Below are 6,016 nucleotides of genomic sequence, written 5' to 3'. Positions count from 1 at the left end.
TTTATTGAGTGTCTATCTCGTGTCAGGGGCATTAGAGAGTAAGGCCACTGTTGATTACAGTGCAATGAGATAAACCCTGTCTCCCATAAAGTGGCCAGCAACGTGCATGGTTTAACCCTCTCCATGCGGATCTGGGAAATACTCCAGACAGGGGATTTGATTTCAGCTTGAAAAGATGGACAGGAGTTTAACAGAGATAAATATATTCCAGGCAGAGGGAGCAGCAGGTCCAGAGGCACCCAAGCCCACCGTAGGTGGTGATGATAGGCAGATCAGTGTGTGTGGCACATAGGAATGTGGAGGGAGGTGCTAGGAGATAAGCCTGGAAGGGCATATGAATGAGGTTGTGAATGGCAGACCAAGAAACCCACTGCCTCTGCCATGCCACCCAAGTTCAACCCCAAAGAGATCAAAGTCGTATACCTGAGGTGCACTAGTCAGTACTACATCTGCTCTGGCTCCTAAGATCAGCCCCCTGGGTCTGTCCCCAAAAAAGGCCAATGAGGACATCACCAAGATAATTGACTGGAAGAGCCAGAGGATTCCAGTGAAACTGACGGTGCAGAACACACAGGCCAGATTCAAGTGGCATCTTCTGCCTCTGCAGTGATCGTCAAAGCCCTCGAGGAACCACCAAGAGACAGAAATAAGCAGAAAAACATTAAGCACAGTGGAAATATCATTTGTGGTGAGATCATCAACATTGCCCAACAGATGCAGCACTGATCTTTAGCCAGAGAACTCTCTGGAACCATTAAAGAGATCGTGAGGACTGCCCAGTCTGTGGGCTGTAGTGTTGATGGCGCCACCCACCCTCACGACATCACAGATGGCTTTGATAGTGGTGCGGGTGGAGTGGCCAGCTAGTTAAGGGCTACATACAGAGTATTTCAATAAAGGATCATTTGACAACCAAAGAAAATTTAAAGAGGGAACTGTACTGAAGAAGGTAGGGAATGACAGAGGGAGCCAGTCAGGGCCTGGGAACAAGAGCAACTCAAAGACTGTGTTCTAGCACTTGTCCCCCTGCTGACCCTCACCACGAGCTTCTTTGCTGCATGTGCTCAGATTCTGCCTCCGTTTACCCTTTCCACCTGGGGAAGCACGGAGCTCATTGACTCTTCCACAGGAGCCCTTGCTGAAGAAATATTTGTCATTACGTCTATCCCCTTAGATTAGCTGGGAGGGTCAGTAGAACCTGCAAGCTTCTCTCTCCCTGGAGGGAGGCAAGGGACACAGAGGAACTTTGGGACAACTACACAGGGCCTGGCAATATGTGCAGACAAGCAGATGGGAGGGAGCAGGGGTGGCAAGAGTAACAGCAATGCTCCCCGGGCCCCACACCAGCCACAATGCAGCCTCTGGAATTTTAGAGAAGGAGTTCCCAGGGGAGAGTTGGACTAGAGTTTCAGTCTCTCTCAGTGCCCAGATTTCATGATGCCAGTGCTGATGCTCCAAAGCAGAGATGCCCATCCAGTTGCGTTTTTAGGCTGCTGCAATGCAGTAAACTTCCCTGGCCAAGCCTTGGCAAACCATCTGTAGCAGGACTCCCATTTCTTCCAGGCTCTCCACAGAGCAGATTGTCCTGGGCATGGGACTTTCAAAGGCACAGAAGGAAATGGAGGACAAAACAAAGAGCAGGGCAGGGGAGCGAATGGTCCCCCGAGTCTTCATGTTTGTGGTGCTACTTGGGACCTAGAAGTTCAATAACCTGCCGTCCACACATTTCACACAATGCAATTGACTCCGTGCAATAGATGTGTTCCCAGAAGCTGTCTGGGAACAGCTAAAATTGAGTAATAATTTTACGTGGTGTTTTCATACAATTTGGATAATCTGGATAATTGTTACATATCGTAGTTTGGCTTAAAGCCAGGGTTAGCCCTAACAATAACAAAAGTGTTGACTGCTTGGGGCCTGGCACCTCCCACTTGGACCTGTGGTTTGTGAAAGGCTCCTCCTAGGTCTTGGCCCCCTACTTGTCTTCCCTGGAGTCTAGTGTCTTGGTGAGTGCTCCAGAGTCATCCTCACAGCATCTTCCTCCACACGCTCTGTTGAACACCCAAAGCTCAGGATGTGCAGCAGGAAGCAGGGAGAGAAGACTCCACCCTGCCTTCAAGGAACTCCCCTGAGAGCTGGGTCTCCCCAGCTGCATTTCTGGGGATGTCTGTGAAGCCCATAGCTGGGCAGCCCAGACCGCCCCACACAGGAGACGCTGGGCTCACCAGCTAAGGGTGGGAGCTCCAACTGGTCAGATCTTGATCCAGGTCACTTTTAAGGTTGCAGTGCAGGCACTGGGCACTGGCCTGCCTGAAGCCTGCCTTACCAGGGACTCATTTCCTGGCTTTGCTTCTCCTCTACCCAGCTTATGAGAGGAGCGCTAGGAGAGGGAGAGAAAACAGAAATCTAAACTTGCTCAGGGGTCCTATTTTGTATCTTCCCTCTGAGCTGTTTTGGTTTCAACCAAAGCATACTTCCCCTCTTTTCTGCGGACTCAAAACCCATGCCCCTCACTCAGACCAGGCCTTCCTCTTCCCGCTTTGTCCACCAGCCTCAAGTCCCATGATAGAATCTCCCGGATAGTGTTGTTTTAACTGGGCTCGAGCCCCACAGTAATGTCTCGGTCCTCCGCCGGCCAGAGCCCACATCTCTGATTCAGCAACAGGAGCAGGTGTTCAGGGCAATCTGGGTTAGGTCCACTGAAAACCAAAGGAAATAACATTGGTCTGATTCAAGGCCTTCAGAAATGAGTCAGCCCTTGAGCCCATCAACCATCACTGTTACCCAACATCACACCCACATTATTCATGAAGTATTGTCTTCAGCTTACTAGACAACAGAACCCCACCAGACTCTGGGAGGCTGAGGATGACTTATTGGTCTGCTGTGGGCTCAGCATCAAGTACATGCCTTACCTCTGTCCAAAAACTGGAGTGGAAGAGCGCTGAGTCAGGAAAGCTTATGGCCCGAAGCATCTTCCCACAAGCCTCTGGTCACCCTGAACAGTCTGTTCTGGATTTCCCACCTTGGAAAAAAGTCCTCTATGAGTACAATGAATGGAAAGAGTCCTAGAGGAAGAGTTGGGGCCAGGTGGCCAGGTATGTGCAGCACCTCTGCCCAGCCCTCCTTAGCCTGCAGTCTTAGGCTGGTAGCCTGCATCCTATGCAATAGCCAATGTTACTCTTGTTTTTCATTCCTTCTAAATGATCCAACTGAGGACCTGCCAAGTTGAAGTTGGATGTGACTTTCCTTCCAATGAGGCAGAGGGTGACTTTTCTGGGTGTAGTGGGAAAACACTGCGGCCAAACACGTGACTCTCCAGTCCCAGAGGCTTGGACTCGAAGTTCCAACCCTGCCATGTATCAGCTCAGCAAGTGACTTATCCTCTCTCGGCCTGTTTCCTCTTTGATAAAATAGGAATAATAACACTGTCCATCTGTAAGACTGTTGTGAGTTTTGAATGTCATAGGGCACATAAATGCCTGGCACCTCATGAGTGCTCCCTCAATGGCTCTGCCAGTGTTGTTGCCACTGTTATTATTATTATTACTATTATTAGTAGTAGTAGTAGTAGTACCACTCTCACTACCACTCTCCCTAGGTCGGAGTCTTCTTTCACATGAGAACCCTCGTCTTCCTGATTCTGGCATCCTCAGCAAACAGACACAGTCGGGTGCAGTGAGTGGCAGTCCAACAGAACTTCTCAAGGGGAGGAGCCCCAGAGAGAGGGGATGGCATGTTCAAAGGTCCAGCAATGGGAAGGTGCATGGAAAATTTGAAGAACATGGTATAGAAAAAAATCCAATCATTAGCTACTGGCTCCCAGCAGCTACTTTAGCCAATCCTCCAACCTCCTCATTGGCATGGCAAGACCATGGAAGCCTGAAGCCCTGATGCCTACTCCAGCCCTTCTGCTCCTCTTACTGACCAGAAAACTTCCCTTACAGAAGCCCCAAGGTCGTCTGAACCCCAGAAGACCAAGGAAGCAGAAATATACCAAATGAAGATCCTGAGGCCTTTGTGTTTAGTTACCATAAAGAAATAATTCCCCAAGCCTGGCTATTTGTACTTGGCATTGGATAATTCGAAGGTGGTTGAGGAAGGTACTGGGGAAGGAAGCCCAGGCAGGGGCTGTGGTTGCCAGGTGGGGAGGGAAGACTTTGTAAACTAACCCAAAAGCAAGCATGGGGTGCGCACCTGTCTTCCATGTAGTTCCTCACCGCCTGCCGCCACCATGCCCATGATGCATGGGAGCAGCCCAGTGCTGCCAACCAACCACAGTGAAGGTTTATCCTCCACCCCATCCCACTCTTCTCCAACCTCCTGGAAAACGGTCTCCATTCCCATCCTTCCTCTGCAAGAGCCTGCCATAACTTAAGCTATTAGCCCTCCCAGGAGCACTTACATTTAATAAAAACAAGGACCTTAACACTCCACAGAAGGGGCTCGCTAATGGTTCCCTTTCTGGCTTTTGGAAACTGCAGGGAGCCAGGTTTCTGTAGGAGTTGGCTGAGGCCTCAAGGATGGGAAGACAGGGTCTGAGGAGGCAGAATGCCAATTAGGGACCAGGTTCAAGGTGGGTCTCCCAAACTCTGTCTTATGCCCTATAACCTAACTACCCTCTGTTGGTGGTGGTGGTGGTGGTGGTGCTGGTGGTCATGTTTGTTGAAATTAAGTGTACATACAATGAAATTCATCCATTTTAAAATACAGTTGTTTGAGTTTTAACAAATGCATGCAGTTGTGTAACCATCACCACAATCAAGATACAGAACAGTTCCATCACCCCCTAAAATTCTCCAGGGCTTCATTATAGTCAACCCCTTCACCCAGCCCCAGCCATTAAAAACTACCCATCAGGTATTTTGTCCCTTTAGTTTTGCCTTTTCCAAAAGGCCATATAAATGGAATCATAGGGTGCATAGCACGCAGTCTGCCTTCTTTCATTTAGCCTAATGCACTTGAGATTCGTCCATGCTACATGTATCAGAAGTTCCTTTTCATCAACCCCATTAAATAGTGGGTAAAGGACATGAACAGACACTTCTCAAGAGAAGATATGCATGTGGCCAACAAGCACATATGAAAAAAAGGTCAACATTACTGGTCATTAGAGAAATGCAAATCAAAACCACAGTGAGATACCATCTCATGCCCATCAGAACAGCGATTATTAAAAAGTCAAAAATAACAGATTCTGGCAAGGTTGTGAAGAAGAAGGAACACTTTTACACTGTTGGTGGGAGTGTAAATTAGTTCAACCATTGTGGGAGACAATGTGGCAATTCCTCAAGGACCTAGAGGCAGAAATATAATTTGACCCAGCAATCCCATTACTGGGTATATGCCAAAAGGAATGTAAATCATTCTATTGTAAAGACACATGCACATGTATGTTCATTGCAGCACTATTCACAATAGCAAAGGCAAGGAATGAACCTAAATGCCCATCAGTGATAGATGGGATAAAGAAAATATGATATATATATGCCATGGAATACTATGCAGCCATAAAAAGGAACAAGATCACATCCTTTGCAGTTACATGAATGAAGCTGGAAGCCATTTTCCTCAGCAAACTAACGCAGGAACAAAAAACCAAACATTGCATGGTCTCACTTATAAGTGGGAACAGAAAAATGAGAACACATGGACACATTTCGGGGAACAACACACACTGGGGTCTGTCAGAGGTAGAGTTAGGGGAGGGAGAGCATCAGGAAGAATAGCTAATAGACACTGGGCTTCATACATAGGTGATGAGATGATCTGTGCAGCAAACCACCATGGCACATGGTTTTTTGTTGTTGTTGTTGTTGTTGTTGTTGTTGTTTTGAGACAGTCTCACTCTGTCGCTTAGGTTGGAGTGCAGTGGTGCGATCTCGGCTCACTGCACCCTCTGTCACCTGGGTTCAAGTGATTCTCCTGCCTTAGCCTCCCAAGTAGCTGGGATTACAGGCGCCTGCCACTGTGCCTGGCTAATTTTTGTATTTTTAGTAGAGACAGGGTTTCACCA

The 6,016-nt window shown here is 48.1% G+C and overlaps 1 pseudogene; it reads left to right on the top strand.

Moving 5' to 3' along the window:
* The first annotated feature begins 378 nt into the window (after window positions 1–378).
* LOC105517334 overlaps window positions 379–6,016 on the top strand; it is a 10,157-nt pseudogene continuing 4,519 nt past the window's right edge.

The sequence above is a fragment of the Colobus angolensis genome, unplaced genomic scaffold (genome assembly GCF_000951035.1).
Source record: "Colobus angolensis palliatus isolate OR3802 unplaced genomic scaffold, Cang.pa_1.0 Scaffold3, whole genome shotgun sequence".
Classification (NCBI taxonomy): Eukaryota; Metazoa; Chordata; class Mammalia; order Primates; family Cercopithecidae; genus Colobus; species Colobus angolensis.
The sequence above is the reverse complement of the archived record's forward strand: the minus strand, read 5'-3'. Positions and strand labels throughout refer to the sequence as shown.